Below are 24,878 nucleotides of genomic sequence, written 5' to 3'. Positions count from 1 at the left end.
AATCACATTGGCTTCTGTTCCATGTCCTTCAATGTCAGAGACAGGTTCTCCCTATTGTTTGTGTATTGAGATAATGTGTATTGTATTGCAGGAGCTCGAGGACGGAACATCTGCTACTTAATTGGCTCAGGCTGATTAAATCATTGTCATCTGTTAGTTGCTGAGTGGAAATAGTATACTGTTTGTGTTGGTTGTTCTTTAGATATGTTAATTATATCTCTGTATACAATTTCATCTGCATATGATAATGTAATCAGGCAACCCCTGACCTGGTGGGGTAATTTGATCAGGAGGGGGATGTGCTCATGTGTGTATAAATTGAGTGTGAAACTGTTCAATAAATGAGAGATTCCAGTATAAGCTAAGTTGTTGGCTAGCTTTGTATGGGGGCGGCTAGGATTTGATATCTATGTCCATGACTGCAAGGAAGCCGTATACTGATGGAAGACCACATATACAGTGTGGGTTGAGGTTCCATAACAATAATTAAACCCAAGAACAGACGTGTAATATTCCCCTGCCTCTATGTACTAGAGATGAAAAGAAGAGGACGCTGTTGTAGTCCTGTACTGTAGTGACAACCATGGCTCCTTTTATAGCTCTAGTGGTGTAAGCGTAGCCACACTAGCACAGACAGTGTTATGCATAAGATTGCCAAGTGAAAATTAAGTAAGAAAGCCTAAATATAAATAAAACTATTGAGTTTAGATATGCTTTAGGTGCACACACTTCACTTTTGTTGGAGGATTGTGAATCCTGAACCTAGGAAAGATGTTTTTGGCTCTATACTATTCAGAGTACAAACAAGGATGAAGGTCTATACGGCACTTCCTTAATCATTTATATTCACATAATTAATCTTCAGTAGTATCACTGCCCAGGGCAATAGATCACACCTGTTGTTAGTTGAACACTGCATATTGTCATTTGACTTTATGTCTGCCACCTTTATAAAGGGGACCTTCGTGTCTCTCAACTGCATTTCTTTCATATGGAAGCCAAGTAAACTTTCCTGGACTCTAACCTGGTGCTCTGGCTCCAACTGTTCATGGTATTATATTGCTTTCTGTGTCCCTGGTAGAGAGGAACATGTTCTAGATTTAACCTGGTGACCATTTATTGGGAAGATGCTGCATGTGACCCTTATTGGTCAGATGGTGCTAGACACACGGCTGAACCCTTTTTGTGAAAAAGACACAGAGACAGGAAATCACAATATAAGCAATGCAGTTTCACTAGGAAGAACATTACATACAAGGATTTAAACATTAAACACTGCCATCTAGTGGCACAGTCACTAACCACAGTATAATAAAGGAGAATGGTTGTTGCAGCTATGTCTGTATAAACAGCATGCCAACATCCCCACTCAACTATTTCTCATATAAGTCACATCTTAATTTAGTTGAATTCCAATCTCTTTGCTGGGGTTTACTTCCACATCTGCGGAGAAGTGACATGGCAGCTCATATATCTGGACATGCAGTGGTTGAAGTGTATAATAAAAGTGTATTTTTTCTAAAAAAAATGGTGTTCGAAAAACCGCTGCACAAAGACCCTTTGACATAACTCACCATTTTATTCTCTAGGGCCTCTGCATACATAATGTTTTGGGGTTCTACAAATACCCTGTGACATAACTCACCATTTTATTCCCTAGGGCCTCTGCATATAAAATGTTTTGGGGTTCTATGTAAATTGTGTTAGAAAAACCACTGCACAAATACCCTGTGACATAACCCCCCATTTTATTCTCCAGGGCCTCTGCATATATGTTTTGGGGTTCCATGTAATTTGCTTTAAAAAAATACAGATTTTTGCTTGTAAACAAAAAATGCCAGAAAAAAAAGCCTGGTCTTCAAGTGGTTAATGTTTACACTTCTGTTACCTTTCCTGGATGCAGAATGCTGTACGCATTTTGCGACTCACTCTAGCTGACGACTATATCATCCTTAGCACAAGGTTCCCATTTTGTACATTTTTTCATTAGGAACACGTATGTATGCTTTGCGTCCAAAGATTTTAACGTGTTTCAGTTCTTTTTCCATCGTATAGTTTATTTGGAGTTTTCGCTGTTGCTTTCCCAGGTAAGTGGTTTCAGAGATAGCAGACCATCATAATTATCCCTCCCCATTATGTTGTTGCCATATTCATGCTTCTGCCACTTTTGCATAAAGTGCGCTTCATTCCCTTATCTGTTCTGGATTGTATGGTCCAGTAGTCTGGAACAATATACCATGTTTCCCCAGATTAGCTTGTGTTTTACCACTTGTGTACTCTGTGCCATTATCTGTTTGGAGTACTTTAGGCTTTTTGCCAAATGTGTCACTTACTTAGAAACAATATTTTTTGAGTGGATCTTTGTTGTCTAACAGATAGGGCACACTATACCTTGAGTAGTTATCATCGAGTGTGAAAAAAAATGCTTTTCTTTGTTAAAGTCTGAGCTTTCCTATGACCACATTGTCAGGACTGGGGTCTGAACCTGAGACCCCTGCTGTGTCTGGTGATGTCTCTGTTTGCTAAACCACCTGAGATGCCAGGCAACTCCCTATCTGTTCCACTGGACAATCCTGCCTTATACCTGCTTTCTGTTGAACCTTAGACTCCTTACTCCTCCCAGGAACTTCCTATTTAAGCCATGCCTTTGAACTTCCTGTTTGCCAGATTATTGTGCTCTTCTACAGTCAAAATGTTACTCTTATCACTCCTGCTGCCATCCGTATCTCCACCACCACTTGTTACTAACTTTTGTTTTTTTCCTTGACTACTTCTGGTTGATCCCAGCCTGCAACCACTTGTTACTGACCTTTGGCTTAGTTTACTGACTACACTTCTTATTCATCCCTACCTACTATATCTGCTACTAGACCCCAGCTTGCTCATCTCATTGTGGGGCGATCCTGAGGACAGTGACCTGGTAGAACATGCAGCAAAACTCCTATCCAACATCAGGCCTTTTGGCGAACACTGGTTAAAACTAGAACTCCGCTCCTGGAGTAACCCCATGCCATCCGCTAGGGTGACTTGCACCTATCCAACTGGTCTGTGGAAGCCTCTCTATTACTATAGCTACTGGCCTCTGAGCCTGACCCATGACTGTGACATACATAGATCTGAGTGAATTAAGTACAGGGGCTTTTGGGCTCTGCTGTTGCTACTTTTGGGGAAATATTTCCAGGTGATTTCTTCTTTATGTAAATGGTACACTTCATTATCTGACCGAAAAGGTTTATTTTTATGCCATTACCATGCTGATCTGCTAGTTTCCTAATAGTTTCAAGATTGCTGTGTCCAAGAGGTGTGTATTGTTCCTCATTGACAGTGTTAACCAGAATATCTGCTGATATAGTTTATCTGTGATTTTTCCTTTATTTAGTATATGGCTTCCTTTTGTGATAATACAGCTGTTACCTCTGAATGTCACTACATACTGTTGTTTTGTGAGATTCTTCACTGACACAAGGTTATTTTCGAGAGTAGGAAAATATAATACATGTTTTTTTAGGTATCTTTATGTGACTCTTTGGGATAGAGGACAATGTAGATGACCTTCCCCTATTCCTTTGGAGACCATATACTGTTCATTAGCAGTTGTAATTCTTTGTCTTGCTTTTTATGAAATTGTCTGCAGTAGAGTATAGTACTTTCACTGTAGCCCATAATCTGTCAGAAGGCTGCTGAAGATATGATTCTTACTAGTCAGATGTGCAAGACACAAGACTGAGACCTTCTCACTTTATTGGAAAACAACAGGGGTTCAGGGTCAACACGGAGACAAGGAAAGACATCATACCAATGTACAAACCCAATTCCAAAAAAGTTGGGACACTGTACAAATTGTGAGTAAAAAAGGAATGGACTCATTTACAAATCTCATAAACTTATATTTTATTCACAATATAATATAGATAACATATCAAATGTTGAAAGTGAGACATTTTGAAATGTCATGCCAAATATTGGCTCATTTTGGATTTCATGAGAGCTACACATTCCAAAAAAGTTGGGACAGGTAGCAATAAGAGGCCGGAAAAGTTAAATGTACATATAAGGAACAGCTGGAGGACCAATTAGCAACTTATTCGGTCAATTGGCAACATGATTGGGTATAAAAAGAGCCTCTCAGAGTGGCAGTGTCTCTCAGAATTCAAGATGGGCAGAGGATCACCAATTCCCCCAATGCTGCGACGAAAAATAGTGGAGCAATATCAGAAAGGAGTTTCTCAGAGAAAAATTGCAAAGAGTTTGAAGTTATCATCATCTACAGTGCATAATATCATCCAAAGATTCAGAGAATCTGGAACAATCTCTGTGCGTAAGGGTCAAGGCCGGAAAACCATACTGGATGGCGGTGATCTTCGGGCCCTTAGACGGCACTGCATCACATACAGGAATGCTACTGTAATGGAAATCACAACATGGGCTCAGGAATACTTACAGAAAACATTGTCGGTGAACACAATCCAACGTGCCATTCGCCGTTGCCGGCTAAAACTCTATAGGCCAAAAAAAGAAGCCATATCTAAACATGATCCAGAAGCGCAGGCGTTTTCTCTGGGCCAAGGCTCATTTAAAATGGACTGTGTCAAAGTGGAAAACTGTTCTGTGGTCAGACGAATCAAAATTTGAAGTTCTTTTTGGAAAACTGGGACGCCATGTCATCCGGACTAAAGAGGACAAGGACAACCCAAGTTGTTATCAGCGCTCAGTTCAGAAGCCTGCATCTCTGATGGTATGGGGTTGCATGAGTGCGTGTGGCATGGGCAGCTTACACATCTGGAAAGGCTCCATCAATGCTGAAAGGTATATCCAAGTTCTAGAACAACATATGCTCCCATCCAGACGTCGTCTCTTTCAGGGAAGACCTTGCATTTTCCAACATAACAATGCCAGACCACATACTGCATCAATTACAACATCATGGCTGCGTAGAAGAAGGATCCGGGTACTGAAATGGCCAGCCTGCAGTCCAGATCTTTCACCCATAGAAAACATTTGGCACATCATAAAGAGGAAGATGTGACAAAGAAGACCTAAGACAGTTGAGCAACTAAAAGCGTGTATTAGACAAGAATGGGACAACATTCCTATTCCTAAACTTCAGCACCTTGTCTCCTCAGTCCCCAGACGTTTGCAGACTGTTATAAAAAGAAGAGGGGAGGCCACACAGTGGTAAACATGGCCTTGTCCAAACTTTTTTGAGATATGTTGATGCCATGAAATTTAAAATCAATTAATTTTTCCCTTAAAATGATACATTTTCTCAGTTTAAACATTTGATGTGTCATCTATGTTGTATTCTGAATAAAATATTGAAATTTGAAACTTCCACATCATTGCATTCTGTTTTTATTCACAATTTGTACAGTGTCCCAACTTTTTTGGAATCGGGTTTGTAGTTCTACTAGGGAGAACATTACATTATACAAGGATTAAACATAACACACTGCCATCTAGTGATACAACCACTAATCACAGTATAATTTATGAGAATGGTTGTTGCACCTACTGTATGTCCATATAAAAGCATGTTATCACCATTATCACTGAGAGTGAGAAGAAAGCAACATTTTGAGTTCCAACAGGGATAGAGGAGGAATATTTTGATGGGACAAATGTTCCAGTGACAACTGCCTAAGTGGGCATGGCTCTTTTTCTCTCACTTCCTTTGGTGTTACAGAACAGTAGGTGCAGGAAAATCCCCAATGGGACACAGACAGAGTGTTCAATTAAGCTTTGACAATAAAACTTAGAAGCCAAATGGTTACTATGCACAGTAGCACCAGATTCTGTGTGCATTACATTACATTTTTGGTTGTAACATGACAAAATGTGGGAAATTTCAAGGGGTATGAATACTTTTTCAAGGCACTGTACTGTATGTAAAGTGCTGTGTAAATTCCTGGCACTATACAAGTACCTGTAATATATAAATAATGACAGTTAGGGCTGTGTGTAGACATCATGCTGCACTAGGTACGCCTGAATGATGACACTCTGCAAGCTCTGCCCATTGTTTTGTGTTATTATTTTAGTAATAACTAGGGATAGACCGATATGATTTTTTCAGAGCCAATGCAGATACTGATATTTTGGCCATTGCATATCGGTATCGGCCGATATTTTGTACATTTAAAATTTTGAAAAGTGAAGACAATTTTTGACACAAATCTGGTACTGAACATGTTAATTTTCTTTTAATGCTTGATGGCTGGCTTGCTGGCACCCTGTGGTGGCTGGGTGGGTGGCACAGGGGCAGTAGGCGGCTGGCTGGTACAGGGCCTGTGGCTGGCTGTCTGGCACCCTGTCTGTGGGTGGCTGGCTGTCTGGCACCCTGTGGTGGGTGGCTGGCTTGCTGGCATCCTGTGGTGGGTGGCTGGCTTGCTGGCATCCTGTGGTGGGTGGCTGGCTTGCTGGCACCCTGTGGTGGGTGTATTGCTTGCTGGCACCCTGTGGTGGGTGGATTGCTTGCTGGCACCCTGTGGTGGGTGGCTGGCTTTCTGGCACCCTGTGGTGGGTGTATTGCTTGCTGGCACCCTGTGGTGGGTGGATTGCTTGCTGGCACCCTGTGGTGGGTGGCTGGCTGTCTGGCACCCTGTGGTGGGTGGCTGACTTGCTGACACCCTGTGGTGGGTGGCTGGCTGTCTGGCACCCTGTGGTGGGTGCGTGACTGGTACAGGTCCTGTGGATGTGGGTGGCTGTCTGGCACTGGGCTGCTATGGGTGGGTGTATGGCTGTGATACACTCCTGCGAGACTAGTCCCGACTCCAGAAGAGGCTGTCCAAGGCGAGGGAGGTGGCCTAAGAAGGCAGAATGACGTCACAAAAATATCGGCCAGTTCCGGGGCCGATACGGACATATCGGGGAAAGTGCATATCGGCCCCCGATATATCGGCCTTGCCAATAATCGGTCTATCCCTAGTAATAACCAGTGCTAGATTGTGCACTTGAAGCCAACATTCCATCTACCTAATCCTGTACTCCAGACAGACATAAGATACAAATTAATATATCTATATATAAATTCATTTTTAATGTACATGAATTTGATAGTAAGGCTACTTGTTTTAAAACCAACACTGCCCAAAATAGGAAAATACAATTTTTTCCCCTTTTATTACATATTTTTTGTCTATAGTAAGTATTACTTTGACAATGTTATCACTGAAAAATTAGGTTCATAAAGAAAATATAAAAATTGCTCTTGTCCTGAGGGGTAAATAGATTTGAGAGCTGAACTGGTTAAAAAAATCTGCACTACTAAAACGGGTGCACACAGAATCTGTTCACATCAGTTTTTACACATCCTCCAGCTTGAGTCTTTAACCACTTGAGTCCCGGAGCAATTTTTTCATGCAAAAACAGACTGCTTGTCCGTTTACTTCCGTTTTCCATCCCATCTGTTTTTTTTTTTCTTTGGTTTTTTTTTTTTTAATGGAAGAAAAATTGGGCTTTGATTAGTTCCAAAAAACGTATGTTGACGGAAGCGAATGTAAATGGATAATCATTTATTTACATCCATTTTTCCATAGAGATGCATTGATATCCATTTTTCATCGGTCAACGGATAGATGCAAAATGTGCGAACAGTCCCCATGTGTGAATTGTCTGAAGTTAGAAACTGATTGGTTACCATGCACAACTGCACAAAATTCTGTGTTACAGTTTTAGTAAAGCTCCCCCATTGTATCCTAAAGTTCCTTTGCTGAATGTAGCCACAGAATAGGCCAAAATGGAAAGAAATATGCCAAAAAATATTCAGAGTTTATACATTTTGAGGTTTAGTGTTCTCACTTAGTCCACTGCCCCAGGAGCTACTATGGTAAACAGCCCAACCAACTGGAGCCAAATGATGAGTATAAGTGCAAATAATAGCCATGTCCTCCCAATGTGCAAGACAAGCCTAACTGATGTTTTTGTTTGTACCAGTTCTATTGCACTGACTAATAACTTCCTTAAGAAACCAGATTCTGCTGCTGTGATGCGGCACCTGCAATTAATTGTTGTAAAATGTGTAAGAGGCACAAAGTTCAAACACAAAACAATAGCTACTGTGCATTCTAGAGTTACATCTAAAGGTGATTGTTAGCACCACATTTTCTGTATGCTAAAATATATGATTGGGTGGAAAGTTTGGTGCAATAAAAATGATTTTGCCAAGTTATATAGTACATTTATTTTTACAGATCTGTACATCAGAACCAAAAGAAGGTAGAGGATTTTGATTCCAAGGAGGGATAGTCCTTCCACATGGGGAAGGCTGGGAGCTGTGCCAGATATACACAAATAAAATAATGAGACGTCACCAAGGCTTTGTTGCAAACATATACTATCATTTGTTAGTACAACCTTACATCAGTCAATTAAGCCAAAGTTTCTGAGCGGTACAGAATCCCTTTCTCAAAGAAACTCTGTGGTTGGTCACTAAGTCACATTGAGGAAGGGACCCTGTGGTTGGTCACTATGTCACATTGAGGAAGGGACCCTGTGGTTGGTCACTATGTCACATTGAGGAAGGGACCCTGTGGTTGGTCACTAAGTCACATTGAGGAAGGAACCCTGTGGTTGGTCACTATGTCACATTGAGGAAGGGACCCTGTGGTTGGTCACTATGTCACATTGAGGAAGGGACCCTGTGGTTGGTCATTATGTCACATTGAGGAAGGGATCCTGTGGTTGGTCACTATGTCACATTGAGGAAGGGACCCTGTGGTTGGTCATTATGTCACATTGAGGAAGGGACCCTGTGGTTGGTCACTATATCACATTGAGGAAGGGACCCTGTGGTTGGTCACTATGTCACATTGAGGAAGGGACCCTGTGGTTGGTCACTAAGTCACATTGAGGAAGGGACCTTGTGGTTGGTCACTAAGTCACATTGAGGAAGGGACCCTGTGGTTGGTCACTATGTCACATTGAGGAAGGGACCCTGTGGTTGGTCACTATGTCGCATTGAGGAAGGGACCCTGTGGTTGGTCACCAAGTCACATTGAGGAAGGGACCCTGTGGTTGGTCACTAAGTCACATTGAGGAAGGGACCCTGTGGTTGGTCACTAAGTCACATTGAGGAAGGGACCCTGTGGTTGGTCACTATGTCACATTGAGGAAGGGACCCTGTGGTTGGTCATTATGTCACATTGAGGAAGGGATCCTGTGGTTGGTCACTATGTCACATTGAGGAAGGGACCCTGTGGTTGGTCACTATATCACATTGAGGAAGGGACCCTGTGGTTGGTCACTATGTCACATTGAGGAAGGGACCCTGTGGTTGGTCACTAAGTCACATTGAGGAAGGGACCTTGTGGTTGGTCACTAAGTCACATTGAGGAAGGGACCCTGTGGTTGGTCACTATGTCACATTGAGGAAGGGACCCTGTGGTTGGTCACTATGTCACATAGAGGAAGGGACCCTGTGGTTGGTCACTATGTCACATTGAGGAAGGGACCCTGTGGTTGGTCACTATGTCGCATTGAGGAAGGGACCCTGTGGTTGGTCACTAAGTCACGTTGAGGAAGGCACCCTGTGGTTGGTCACTAAGTCACATTGAGGAAGGGACCCTGTGGTTGGTCACTAAGTCACATTGAGGAAGGGACCCTGTGGTTGGTCACTATGTCACATTGAGGAAGGGACCCTGTGGTTGGTCACTATGTCACATTGAGGAAGGGACCCTGTGGTTGGTCACTATGTCACATTGAGGAAGGGACCCTGTGGTTGGTCACTATGTCACATTGAGGAAGGGACTCTGTGGTTGGTCACTATGTCACATTGAGGAAGGGACCCTGTGGTTGGTCACTATGTCACATTGAGGAAGGGACCCTGTGGTTGGTCACTATGTCACATTGAGGAAGGGACCCTGTGGTTGGTCACTATGTCACATTGAGGAAGGGACCCTGTGGTTGGTCACTATGTCACATTGAGGAAGGAACCCTGTGGTTGGTCACTAAGTTACATTGAGGAAGGGACCCTGTGGTTGGTCACTATGTCACATTGAGGAAGGGACCCTGTGGTTGGTCACTATGTCACATTGAGGAAGGGACCCTGTGGTTGGTCACTATGTCACATTGAGGAAGGGACCCTGTGGTTGGTCACTATGTCACATTGAGGAAGGGACTCTGTGGTTGGTCACTATGTCACATTGAGGAAGGGACCCTGTGGTTGGTCACTATGTCACATTGAGGAAGGGACCCTGTGGTTGGTCACTATGTCACATTGAGGAAGGGACCCTGTGGTTGGTCACTATGTCACATTGAGGAAGGGACCCTGTGGTTGGTCACTATGTCACATTGAGGAAGGAACCCTGTGGTTGGTCACTAAGTTACATTGAGGAAGGGACCCTGTGGTTGGTCACTATGTCACATTGAGGAAGGGACCCTGTGGTTGGTCACTATGTCACATTGAGGAAGGGACTCTGTGGTTGGTCACTAAGTCACATTGAGGAAGGGACCCTGTGGTTGGTCACTAAGTCACATTGAGGAAGGGACCCTGTGGTTGGTCACTATGTCACATTGAGGAAGGGACCCTGTGGTTGGTCACTAAGTCACATTGAGGAAGGGACCCTGTAGTTGGTCACTAAGTCACATTGAGGAAGGGACCCTGTGGTTGGTCACTAAGTCACATTGAGGAAGGGACCCTGTGGTTGGTCACTATGTCACATTGAGGAAGGGACCCTCTGGTTGGTCACTAAGTCACATTGAGGAAGGGACCCTGTGGTTGGTCACTAAGTTACATTGAGGAAGGGACCCTGTGGTTGGTCACTAAGTCACATTGAGGAAGGGACCCTGTGGTTGGTCACTAAGTCACATTGAGGAAGGGACCCTGGGGTTGGTCACTATGTCACATTGAAGAAGGGACCCTGTGGTTGGTCACTATGTCACATAGAGGAAGGGACCCTGTGGTTGGTCACTATATCACATTGAGGAAGGGACCCTGTGGTTGGTCACTAAGTTACATTGAGGAAGGGACCCTGTGGTTGGTCACTAAGTCACATTGAGGAAGGGACCCTGTGGTTGGTCACTAAGTCACATTGAGGAAGGGACCCTGTGGTTGGTCACTATGTCACATTGAGGAAGGGACCCTGTGGTTGGTCACTATGTCACATTGAGGAAGGGACCCTGTGGTTGGTCACTATGTCACATTGAGGAAGGGACCCTGTGGTTGGTCACTATGTCACATTGAGGAAGGGACTCTGTGGTTGGTCACTATGTCACATTGAGGAAGGGACCCTGTGGTTGGTCACTATGTCACATTGAGGAAGGGACCCTGTGGTTGGTCACTATGTCACATTGAGGAAGGGACCCTGTGGTTGGTCACTATGTCACATTGAGGAAGGGACCCTGTGGTTGGTCACTATGTCACATTGAGGAAGGAACCCTGTGGTTGGTCACTAAGTTACATTGAGGAAGGGACCCTGTGGTTGGTCACTATGTCACATTGAGGAAGGGACCCTGTGGTTGGTCACTATGTCACATTGAGGAAGGGACCCTGTGGTTGGTCACTATGTCACATTGAGGAAGGGACCCTGTGGTTGGTCACTATGTCACATTGAGGAAGGGACTCTGTGGTTGGTCACTATGTCACATTGAGGAAGGGACCCTGTGGTTGGTCACTATGTCACATTGAGGAAGGGACCCTGTGGTTGGTCACTATGTCACATTGAGGAAGGGACCCTGTGGTTGGTCACTATGTCACATTGAGGAAGGGACCCTGTGGTTGGTCACTATGTCACATTGAGGAAGGAACCCTGTGGTTGGTCACTAAGTTACATTGAGGAAGGGACCCTGTGGTTGGTCACTATGTCACATTGAGGAAGGGACCCTGTGGTTGGTCACTATGTCACATTGAGGAAGGGACTCTGTGGTTGGTCACTAAGTCACATTGAGGAAGGGACCCTGTGGTTGGTCACTAAGTCACATTGAGGAAGGGACCCTGTGGTTGGTCACTATGTCACATTGAGGAAGGGACCCTGTGGTTGGTCACTAAGTCACATTGAGGAAGGGACCCTGTAGTTGGTCACTAAGTCACATTGAGGAAGGGACCCTGTGGTTGGTCACTAAGTCACATTGAGGAAGGGACCCTGTGGTTGGTCACTATGTCACATTGAGGAAGGGACCCTCTGGTTGGTCACTAAGTCACATTGAGGAAGGGACCCTGTGGTTGGTCACTAAGTTACATTGAGGAAGGGACCCTGTGGTTGGTCACTAAGTCACATTGAGGAAGGGACCCTGTGGTTGGTCACTAAGTCACATTGAGGAAGGGACCCTGGGGTTGGTCACTATGTCACATTGAAGAAGGGACCCTGTGGTTGGTCACTATGTCACATAGAGGAAGGGACCCTGTGGTTGGTCACTATATCACATTGAGGAAGGGACCCTGTGGTTGGTCACTAAGTTACATTGAGGAAGGGACCCTGTGGTTGGTCACTAAGTCACATTGAGGAAGGGACCCTGGGGTTGGTCACTAAGTCACATTGAGGAAGGGACCCTGTGGTTGGTCACTAAGTCACATTGAGGAAGGGACCCTGTGGTTGGTCACTAAGTCACATTGAGGAAGGGACCCTGTGGTTGGTCACTTAGTTACATTGAGGAAGGGATCCTGTGGTTGGTCACTAAGTCACATTGAGGAAGGGACCCTGTGGTTGGTCACTTAGTTACATTGAGAAAGGGACCCTGTGGTTGGTCACTAAGTCACATTGAGGAAGGGACCCTGTGGTTGGTCACATAGTTACATTGAGGAAGGGACCCTGTGGTTGATCACTATGTCACATTGAGGAAGGGACCCTGTGGTTGGTCACTATGTCACATTGAGGAAGGGACCCTGTGGTTGGTCACTATGTCACATTGAGGAAGGGACCCTGTGGTTGGTCACTATGTCACATTGAGAAAGGGACCCTGTGGTTGGTCACTATGTCACATTGAGAAAGGGACCCTGTGGTTGGTCACTATGTCACATTGAGAAAGGGACCCTGTGGTTGGTCATTATGTCACATTGAAAAAGGGACCCTGTGGTTGGTCACTATGTCACATTGAGAAAGGGACCCTGTGCGGTCCCGAAACTTTGGCTTCATTGACTGATGTGATAGTGCACTAATAAGTGTGTATATGTTTGCAACAGAGTTCTGGTGACATCTCATCATTTTGCTGTGGTTTCCACTGCACCATTCACTGCAGTCACTACAAGCACCCATCTGTTACCAAGCAACACTGGAAGTCCCTGCCCTCTGATTTATAAGATATACACAAATAACATTTCATCTGCTTTGCTTACAGCGGGAGAGAAGCTAATATGCAAATTACCTGTAGCACCCCTCCGACACCCCAAAGGCAGGATAGAACCTCCAGAGGCCAGGAGCAGGCAAGCAGAAAGGATATTGGGCACCAGTCACTTTTGTCTTTTTAAAGTTTTATTGTGGAACAGTTAAGGAGGTCAGGGTTAGGGGTCCCAAATAACATAGCTGATCATTTACAGACTCACAGTGTCAGACTCTTTAGGCTGACCCAACAAAACTGTAAGCATGTTCCCAAATTTCAGTGCTTCCTACAAGTGAATCACCAGGCCCTTCTGAGAGAACAGCCTTATTCTTGGCTCTCTCCAGCAAGGGGCCTCCCCTGGGTCTCCTCCTTGACAAGGGTTCCTCCACACCAGGCAGGACAGCTTCAGGACCACTTCAGCACACATTAGGTCCCAACCAGGTGAAAAACTGTACAATCAATCAGAGGAAACTCTCAGGTTTACAGTAATGTGTAATGTGTCATATAGTGTCCAATCGGAATTAAAATAGCACTGGTCAAAATTCTGTAAGTAAAGCCCCGTACACCCGATCAGATTATCGAAGGATCGTCCGTTTTTTGTGGCATGCTAGTCTGATGTGGAAAGTGAAGAGGTTATTTTCATACGAATTTTCCTGTATGACAGAATTCTACTTCAGAAGTGATGTTATGTGTTGGATTGCTTTGTATGTGTTCTTTCTCTCTGAGCATGCCTAGTCTTGCTTTAGATTTATTTCTGTCGAAATCTGTACTAATGAGACGAAAATTGGACGTTGTATTACGGACGACAAAAATTTTATAGCCTGCACATCAGGATTTTGTCAGCCGAAGTCGGAGTTGGTTGTCGAAAGCACCATACTAACAATCCGAAAATCGGCAGATCGGTCGTCGGACGAAATTTCCCTACAGATTTTCTTATCGTGTGTACGGGCCTTACATTTCATTTGGTTGTTGTGGACTAATGCACATTGTGTTTGCTCCTGGTGCTGTTCATTGAATAAGCCTACAAGGGTACATTCCCATGTCCATTCCTACATACGCATCTCCTGCATTTTATCAACACATCTTACACTCTGAGAAGGTATTTGACAATCAATGACATTCTTTCACAGAAGTAGGAATGAATTTATGATCAAAAGAGTTCCATCCTTCAAAAGTGCCTAGGTCAGCATGACCTCTAAATATAGCTCTATGCAGAAATGGGCGTATCCTTCTAAAAATATTATACCAGTCTTATCATTTTGCTATTGGAGTCATTTAACTTGTGTCTTTATTTATTAATTTACATCACCTACACCTATGTCACAAATCTCTTTGATTTAAAAGGATTGTAAGTAACTGATCAATGCTAATTATCTGCACATATACTGCAGATGAAGATATTGTCCATGGCGACCAGTTAAACTGTTTTACCTTCTTACAGAGAGGCCTGGTTGATGGGTACAGTTGACCAATGAGGCTAATGCTTGGACTGGTGTTTCTTTGGTTGGTGAGAACCCTGGTTCCAGCTTATGTTCCACACAAATGGGTCCTGAATGGGTCCAGGTCTACAGACCCACAGATGACAGCAACTTGCTTGTAACTAAAGCCTGACCTGAACTATACCATAAACCGTATCTTAATATTGCTATGTCATAATAGAGGGCTGCCATATGACAAAAGACAGTGGGGAAGATTTACTAAAACTGGTGCACACAAAATTTGGTGTAGCTGTGCATAGTAACCAATCAGCTTCTTGGTTTTAAGCCCCGTACACACGTATCGATAATTGGCCGTGAATTTTCGGCCAACGTCCGATCGGCCGATTTTCGGCTTGTTAGTATGATGCTTCCGACAACCGACTTTTCTGCCGAAAAAAATCTGGTGTGCAGGCTATAAAATTTTTGTTGGCCGTTAACACAACGGCCGATTTTCCGTCAGTCAGTACAGATTTCGGCAGACAAAAATCTGATGAGCAAGACTGGGCATACTCAGAGAAGAAAAAACACACGGAAAGTAAACCAGCACATGACATCACTCCAGAAGTAGATTTTTGTTGGCCGAGAAAATTCGTGTGCAGTCTAGGCACATTCCAACCAACAAAACACCACTCTGGACAAAAGTTGGACGATCGGTCGGCCGATAATCGTTGCGTGTACGAGGCATTAGCCTAGGTTCACAATGAGGCCATTTTGGAAACGTGCGAGTTCAGCTGAACTCGCACAATTTCAAACTGAGAATTTCAGTCCAACTTTGGGGGTGATTTCACAGACATCTGTACGGGTTCCTGCACATATGTCTATTGAAATCGCCAAAAGTAGTACAGAAACTACTTTTGGGAATCGGCGCGGCACCGCAAAGCCGGCGTCGCACTGATTCAGGTGATGTTATTGCCGACAATTGGCTCAGATTTGACAAGTGATTTGACATGTCAAATCAGGCCAATGTGAATGTGGGCTTACTGTCAACGCTTAATTGAACAAGTTGAAGTTAAAAGCTGATTGGTTACTATGCACAGCTGCTCCAAATTCTGTGTGCACCAGTTTAAGTAAGGCCCCTTTCACACATTCGGACCGTTCAGATCTGCCTGTCAGTTTTTCAGGCAGATCTGAATGGATGCCCCGTGCATCTCTATGGGGCATCGGATGTCAGCGGAGACATGTCCGCTGACATCTGATCCAATCCTGTCCGTCAAATCTGGACGGATGGAAACCCTATTTTCCATACGTCTGGCGGATCGGATTGGATGAGAATGGACAGGCGGTCCGTTCTCATCCAATTCCCCATAGAGAGCAGCGGGGATCTGACACCTCCGTCTCCGCACACAGAGCGGAGACGGAGCTGTCATCCACCTGCTCAGCGGGGATCGGCGGATCGATCCCCCGCTGAGCAGAACAGCTCCGTTGATGGAACGGAGATGAGTGAAAGCGGCCTAAATCTCCCCCCACAGTGGTTACACAAAGGCTTCCAGAAGCTGACCAAGTTTAACAGGGATTGCAAGAAATTTCTTATGTCTCAGACTGCTAAACATACAGAGAGACTGTTAGAAACTGCTAACCATATGAAATAAAATAAAGACTGCCTATAGGACCAGAACATTGTCAATGTTACAGAACCCTTTCATGTTGTATCATATACTCTTCTATCCCTTTATAAAATTGTATATGATACCATATCATATAGGCACGCATAGTTACATATACAGTTAATAAAGTTGAAAAATGCCCATTCAACTGCTATTAGAAATACATTCATTAATTATTTCAAAATAAGTCAAATTTAAGATCCAACAAACCAAAAGCAGCTGGTACTTGGAACAGTCTTCCAGCAAAGATAACAAATCAGTCAATAGTAAGTGGAGACAAACAAAGATTAATTATCAGACAAAAAAAAAAAAAACCCACCACATATAAATAAAAAAAGGGCAGACTTGATGGACCACTTGGTCTTTTTTCTACCGTCACTCTTCTACATTTCTACATTCTTCAAGGACAAACCACCTTTGTAAAGGTGAATTCAGAATTAAGCTAAAAACATTCCAAAGATTTCCATTTCATTTGATTTAGTTAACATGTAACATGGTACGCCAACTCCGATACGAGTGTACTTTACCAGGTGCCGAAAACAACGCCAGATCAGGAGCTCTCCATAATAAATGGTCCAACGAGATAAACTATATCGTCCTGTAAAAAGTCATCTACAAGACGCACATTGTGCAAAAGGGAAAAATACAACAAACTAAACATGTAATTGTCTCTCTAGTAAAGAAGACACCCAGGTTAAACCACTTTGAACATGAACAGGTTGCAGCATGTGTTATCTTTCCAATTGCCGTCGTAGTGAGGTTCTTACCTGCTGCAGGTGAGAGATGCAGTGACAGCGATTAGTGCTGATCCAAGGAGATTTTCGTAACCATTTAGTGCTGAGTGCTGTTCCTTTCTGGGAAGCCTTTTCAAAGCAAAGCAGCAAAATGTCTAAAAGTAACTTGGGTTGTAAACCAACAGGTTCTATATGAGTGACACTCCCAGGAAAATGATTACAGGAGGTGCTGTGCGTGGGGTAAGAATACTGTTCACGAAAATGTTTGACAAGTAGGACCAACACCCACGGGCTGCACGATTACTGTAATCTGTAATACCAGCCTGGCAGGGGTTTTGGCTTTGCTTGGATACTGAAAGTAGAAGGAGGGGTTTCACAAAGATAGGGTCATGTACTTCACTTTATGTCATTAAACATTAAAAATTCCAATGCCTTTCATTGCACAATAAATTGTCTTTAAACCCGTGTAAGCCTTTGCATTTGCTTTATTCTTACCTTCATAGTATAGTACTGAAGGTAGACGCAAGCATCCTTTACTCAAATTAAGTTTGGGCACCTTTCATTTTTTTCTTTGACCTTCAGAAATCAGTTGCTGCCACGTGTTGACTCTGGGCAGCTTCAGTTTTCAGTAAAACCATCCAATTAAAGTTACACAAACAATATCACATGCGCATTACCTTGCATTATGGTACAGAGGCAAATTCATTTTAAATTAGCTGCCAACCCACCGCAAAGGGCACAAAAATAAACACAAATCACAAAGATACTGCCTCTTTCTTTAAAATAAGAGAAGTTTGAAGTTATACTGTACTTTGCTTGCTCTTTAAAGAGGTTGTAAACTCGTTTGAGTTATTTTTTTTTTTTTTTTACACCCTGCAAAAGAAAGACATAATGAGCTAGTATGCATCGCATATTAGCTCATTATGCAATACTTACCTCAGAACGAGCCCCCGCCGTGCCGCTCACTCACCTCTATGACGGGCGACATGTCTAGTCGCCCGTCTTCCGGGATCGCGGCATCCGGCCATCTGATTGGCCGGAGCCGCGGTGACGTCACTCCCGCGCACGCGCGCTAGAGCCGACAGTCACGGCACTGGGCTCTGAAGGAACGGCACGATCGGCCGTTCCTTCAGAGCGCATGCGCCAGTGACGTCACTGGCGACATGTAAGGTAAATATCTCCTAAACGGTGCATGTTTAGGAGATATTTACAGTACCTATAGGTAAGCCTTATCATAGGAACACCTATAGGTACAAGTGTCAGAGGAGGGTTTACTTCCTCTTTAATCACTTCAGCTCCCCCTTAACCACTTAAGCCCCGGAAGATTTTACCCCCTTCCTGACCAGGCACTATTTTGCGATTCGGCACTGTGTGACTTTGACGGACAATTGCGCGGTCGTGCAATGCTGTACCTAAGCGAAATTGACGTCCTTTTTTTCTCACAAACAGAGCATTCTTTTGGTCATATTTGATCACCTGTGCGATTTTTTGATCATGCTCTTTAAACAAAAAAGAAGCGACAATTTTGAAAAAAATAACAATATTTTTCACATTTTTTTATATGAAATTCCCAAAAAAAAAAAGTAAAAATCAAAATTTTTTAACATTTTAGGCCAATTTGTTTTCTGCTACATATGTTTGTTAAAAAAAAAATCACAATAAGCGTATTTTGATTGGTTTGCGCAAATGTTATTGCGTTTACCAAGGGAAAGATTTTTGTAATTTTTGTTGGTTTTTTGTTTTTTTTAACGAGTAATGGTGGCGATCTGCGATTTTTTTTTTTTTTTTTGCGGGACTGCGACATTGTGGCGGACAGATCGGACCCTTGACTGACATTTTTGACACTTTTGGGGTTACCAGTGACATTACTACAGTAATCAGTGCTATACATATGCACTGTTACTGTAAAAATTACACTGGCAGGGAAGGGGTTAACTTTATTGGGGAAGGAGGGGTTAAGTGTGTCCCTAGGGGCGTGTTTCTAACTGTTGTGGGATGTGGCTTTACATGTAACAGCACAGATCAACGGTCCTACATAGCAGGACCTTATGATCTGTGCTTTTACACAGGGGAGAGTGACAGGCGGCTTTGTTTACATTAGCCGCCTGCCTTTCTCCCTTCACAGCGGACGATCGCGAGTGACCGGCGGACATCGGGTCCGCCGGTCACACGCAGGGAGGGGTCCGTGAATGAGCCGGGGTGGGAGCGTGCCTCCGGGGGCGCGCGCTCGCCCCCTATTGGCTTATAGGCTAGTGACGTACCGATACGTCACTTTGCCTGCCCAGGGCTGACCGCCACAGTATATGTACTTGCGGCGGTCGGCAACCGGTTAATGACCAGGCCATTTTTTGCAATTCGGCACTACATTCCTTTACTAACAATTGCGCGGTTGTGCGATGCCTTACCCAAATAAAATTGATGTCCTTTTTTCCCCACTAATAGAGCTTTCTTTTGGTGGTATTTGATCACCTCTGTGGTTTTTAGATTTGTGCTTTCTGCTATAAAACATTCCCAATAAAAAAATGTATACAATCAAATTTTTTTTATCAGTCTAGGCCAATTTGTAGTCTGCTACATATTTTTGGTAGAAAAAAAATCCCAAAAAGCGTATATTAGTTGGTTTGCGCAAAAGTTATAGCGTTTACAAACTACTGGATAGATTTATGGACTTTTTATTATTATTTCTTTTTTTTATTAGTAATGGCGGCGATCAGCGATTTTTATCGGGATTGCGGCGGACAGATCGGACCCCTAACTGACATTTTTTACATTTTTTGGGGACCAGTGACATTAATAAAGTAATCAGCAGTGGCTGCTGGTGCTCCATGGGCCGGGGGGTAGCGGCAGACGGACCACACCATACACCCCCCCCCTGGACCACACCAGGCCGTGCACCATAACCCCCCAGGACGATAGCAGGACCCGCCCCATACCCCCCCCCCAAGACCACAGCAGGACCCCCTTGGCTCACTCACCCTGCCTGGACGCCTGGACATGTGCAGCAGCGGCGCCTTCTGCTTCTTCCCTCTCGGTCTACTGCGAACCCTCCTCCTCCATGCCCAATGGCATATCTTGTCCTTTCGAGCCAATCGGGAAACGGGTTTCAGGACCCACTCCTTGATTGGCCAGGAGGAGGATCCATGTGACAATAGTGAATTTTTATTCACTATTGTCACACAACTGTTTTTTTTTTAGCCTATTAGAGCCTCTGGCTCTAATCACATGGTTAGAAAAAAAAAGATCCATTGAACTCCATGCGTCCGGCGCCCCTGTATGTAAATTAGGGGGCCAGACACATGGATAGGGGGGGCGGCGCCCCTGCGCCCCCAATGCACCAGCTGCCACTGGTAATCAGTCCTAACTAATATGCACTGTTACAGTATAAATGACACTGGCAGGGAAGGGGTTAACACTGGGGATGATCAAGGGGTTAAATGTATTAGCTATTGTACTTACTAACTGTGTGGGGGGATGGGCTGGACAGAGGCAGAGAGAGATGGGTGATTCAGCTTAGCTAAATCACACAATCTTTCCCTGTCTCTCTGGCAGAGGAGCCACCTGCTTTGTTTACCTAGGCAGGCGGCTCTTCTGTCATTCTAGCCGAAGACCACGGTCTTCCTCCCGCTGTGTCTAATCACAGTAGGAGCACGGCTCTGATGGCGCGCCTGCGCCGCCGAAGCCACGTGCACATAATCCCGTAGATCTACGGGATTATGCGCAGCAGAGCCGCCCTGCTGCAGTAAACCTGCGTGGGGTGGTCAGCAAGTGATTAAACCCATTTCCTGCCAAAACTTGTTTTAGGTTTTTAGTTTGGATTGATCCAAAAAGTGTTAGAACCTTTGCCTGGTTTTGAATAGTGTTTCAAAATGGAGATGTTGCTTTCTGTTCCCTGTTCCAGTGCTTGGGGATCAAAGGGACAAAATTGATTGCAAATCATCCCAAAAAGGGATAGAGATATCGGCAAAATAAATTATTCATGGCAAAGGCTAGACCTCTAAACATTTTTTTGTTGCCTTTCTTTCTCAGTAACTTATTTTCGTCTGCTCTAAAACGAAACGTTTGGCTTTTATTGACATTTTGCTGCTAAATGTAAGATCCTGGCACTCTCAGTGCCTTTCTATCATCTCACTTCCGGATTGCGTTCCACCACTCAGGTAGGTGGAACGCATATAAGGTGTGTATTCCTTAAACAGTGCTGACGTCATCATCAGGCGCCGCACTGAGCGGCTATTTCAACTGACGGTCTGCACTCACACATTGTTCGTGCAACCGCTCCTGATACCTGCCTAACCTGACGCTGCCGAATCTTCCAGCTACATACCCTATACCTGGATTGACCGGAGCCTCGCTACCTTGTCCTACACTCCCTCACTACTGGCTATTGATAAGTACCCCACAGGGGACCCCCTTTTATCAACAACGCTTGCTATCTATACCTGCATTATAAGAACTATTGCTAGCTCTAGGATACATGCTCTCCAGTATCTACCATCTGCATTTCTAAACCTAGATCGCTAGCTCTTGTGCCTATTATTTGTTACAACCTGCATTACCGAACTAAGCTTAGCAACACCTGTATATCTTGCTTGCTATTATCTATCACCTGTTGATTATACTAGATTGCTAGCTCTTGTGATTGCTATCTATCATCATCTACTATCATTCCTGTAACATCACTATCTGAGTGCTTATCATCATCTACTATCACTCCTCAGAGCCTATACCTTCAGTGTAACATCTCACTGCTACTTGCATAATTACTATCACTCCTGCAACATCATTATCTGAGTGTTTGTATATGTGCATACTGAATCAGGCTGAACCACTATGATGAGTCAAGAGAGTTGGATCAGGTGATTTAACAAGATCTCTACAAGACTACTGAGTGGAATTCTGCAGCTGCAAATCCAGTATCCTTGAGCTAAAACCCAGAGCGTTACAGATTGCACGAACCCTAAAAAATGGATTCAGCAGAAATGGCCACTCATGTGATGCACCTCACACAAAAAGTAGAAGCATTAGTTCATACTCTTACTGAAGTACAAAAGGAAAATCAAACCTTGAGACAGCAGGTGGCCCGTGTATCTCAGGTTACTGCTACTCAACTCTGTGAGCCCAAGATAAACCCTCCACAAGTGTTTACAGGTGGTGACCGGAAAACATTTTGTGAGTTTAAAAACGCATGTCAATTGCTTTTCAGTTTAAAATCTCATACTTACAATACAGACCGTATTAAAGTATGCACTACTATCTCTTATATGTCAGGTGATCCACGGGCTTGGGCAGACTCCTTCTTTGAGAAAGATGATCCTATTCTCAATTCCTATCCTGCGTTTTTAACAGAACTCTCCCGTCTATATGAAGACCCAAATAGGCAAAGTACTGCTGACAGCCAATTGAGAGCTTTAAAACAGGGAAGGAGACCTGTTGAAGACTTTGCAGCAGAGTTCAAGAGATGGACCCTTGATGCAGGGTGGAATGATGCATCTCTGCGTACCCAGTTCAGGCTTGGTCTATCCGAAGCCGTTAAAGACGAGCTCGCCCGAGTGGACTTACCTGGCACTTTGGATGCTTTAATACAGCTCAGTATCAACATTGACAGACGGTTACGAGAAAGGAAGGCTGAGAAAATGGGAGTACCATCACCCAATCCTTCTCATTTCTCGTCTTCTGATCCTACTCCCATGGAGGTAGGGATCATACGCTCCCCATTATCATCTGTTGAACGAGCCAGGAGAAAATCTCAGAACCTTTGCATGTATTGTGCTTCCTCTGATCATCTAATAAGCGTCTGTCCCTGTCACGGAACCATGAACCAGACGTACAACAACAGATAAGTGAAAATAAGAAGGCTTTATTGAAAATCAAGCTGTGAAGCAAAAGTCCAAACGGATGGCGAAACCGAGGCAGAGTCCTTGCGAAGCCAGAGGTCAGGAACCAGGAGGGTAGTCAGACGAAGCCGGGATCAGGAACCAGCAGGGTAGTCAGACGAAGCCAGGATCAGGAACCAGCAGGGTAGTCAGACGAAGCCAGGATCAGGAACCAGCAGGGTAGTCAGACGAAGCCAGGATCAGGGACCAGAAGCAGCAGCAGTCTTAGAAGCATGTGAACACAGGAGGACCAAGCAAGGAACTGAAGCCACAGACCTCCTATATATATGAGCTAGGCATCCAGCTCCTCCCAGTGGGAAGGAGGAGCCGCAGGGTGGGAGGCTACAAGAAACCCAGAAACCAAGATGGCCGCCAGCACATGTCAAACGAAGGAGAACAGCAAGAAGGTAAGACCATGACAGTACCTCCCCCTCAAGGGCCCCTCCTCCGCGGAGTAAAGAACGGTTTCTGAGGGAAGCGTGCGTGGAAGGCTCGGAGCAAGGCAGGAGCATGGACATCTGCGGAGGGAACCCAGGAACGCTCCTCAGGACCATAACCACGCCAATGAACCAAAAACTGCACCCGACCGCGGTCCAGGCGTGAGTCCAGGATATTGCTCACCTCATACTCCTCACGATTGCCCACTTGGACCGGACGGGGCCGAGGAACCGAGGAAGTGAAACGATTACACACCAGTGGCTTCAACAGGGAGACATGAAACACGTTGGAGATCCGCATGCCAGGAGGAAGCGCAAGGGCATAGGCTACCGGGTTTACCCTGCGAAGCACTCGGAAGGGACCAACAAAGCGAGGCGCCAGCTTGGGAGTGGGCACTCGAAGGTTGAGGTTGCGGGTGGACAACCATACACGGTCTCCGGCCTGGTAGGAAGGAGCAGGCGCTCGTCTGCGATCAGCCTGGAGTCTCTGGCGCTGCGCAGAGACCTCAAGGGACTTCTGGACCTGTACCCAAGAAGCACGTAGGACGGAAAGGTGATCCTCCACAGCCGGAATATCCTGGGGAGAGAATACCTCCGGTAACACGGCAGGTTGGAACACATAATTGGCCATGAAGGGAGACGTCCCAGAGGAAGAGTTCACCGCCGTGTTCCTGGCAAACTCAGCCCAAGGCAGGAGGTCAACCCAATTGTCTTGGTGATCGGAGACATAGCAACGAAGGAATTGCTCCAAGGCCTGATTGGATCGTTCTGCGGCCCCATTGGACTGAGGGTGGTAGGCCGAGGAGAAGGAGAGATGAATCCCCAACTGGGAGCAAAAGGCGCGCCAGAACCTGGACACAAACTGACTCCCCCGATCCGACACAATCTCCTTGGGCAAACCGTGCAACCGGAAGACCTCCCTGGCAAAAATCGTGGCCAACTCCTGTGCAGAGGGTAACTTCTTGAGAGGCACATTTTGGAAAATCGATCCACAATCATGAGAATGACCGTATGGCCTCGGGATGCAGGGAGGTCCACAATGAAATCCATCCCCAGGTGTGACCATGGGCGCTCCCCGGTGGCTATGGGTTGCAGAAGGCCCAACGGAAGGTGCCGAGGGGACTTACTCTGGGCACAAACGGAGCATGCCGCTACATATGCGGCGATGTCGGAACGTAGGGAAGGCCACCAGAACAGACGTGAAACAGCCCAGGACAGCTGATTCTTTCCAGGATGCCCCGCGGTCTTGGAGTTATGGTAGGTTCGCAACAACCGAGTGCGCAACTCCTCAGGCACAAAACATCTGCCGTTGGGTCTCTCAGAGGGAGCACCAGATTGAGCCGCCAAAATCTGCTCACCCAGGGGAGAGGTCAGGCTGGTGCGAATGGCGGCCAGGATCTGATTCGGAGGTATGACCGAAGTCGGAATCGACTCCTCCCTGGACAGGTCGGAGTACTGCCGTGATAAGGCATCCGCCCTGATGTTCTTGGAACCGGGTAGGTAG

At 45.1% G+C, this 24,878-nt stretch overlaps 1 protein-coding gene across 2 annotated transcripts in view; it reads right to left on the bottom strand.

Annotated features, from left to right (window-relative positions):
• OTOP2 (otopetrin 2) overlaps positions 1-17,306 on the bottom strand; it is a 163,122-nt gene extending 145,816 nt beyond the window's left edge. Inside the window, exon 1 of one of the 2 annotated variants that reach the window (XM_082272392.1) lies at positions 17,101-17,306. The gene's annotated coding sequence lies outside the window, so the exon portion shown is untranslated. Of the gene's footprint in view, positions 1-16,855; positions 17,044-17,100 lie in introns of those variants that run through there. The other variant, XM_082272393.1, reaches the window with a different exon arrangement.
• Between the last annotated feature and the right edge of the window lie 7,572 nt (positions 17,307-24,878).

This window comes from Pelophylax lessonae (assembly GCF_965119305.1).
Source record: "Pelophylax lessonae genome assembly, chromosome: 11".
NCBI classification, from domain to species: domain Eukaryota; kingdom Metazoa; phylum Chordata; class Amphibia; order Anura; family Ranidae; genus Pelophylax; species Pelophylax lessonae.
Note: the sequence above shows the minus strand (reverse complement) of the source record. Positions and strands in the feature narration are given on the sequence as shown.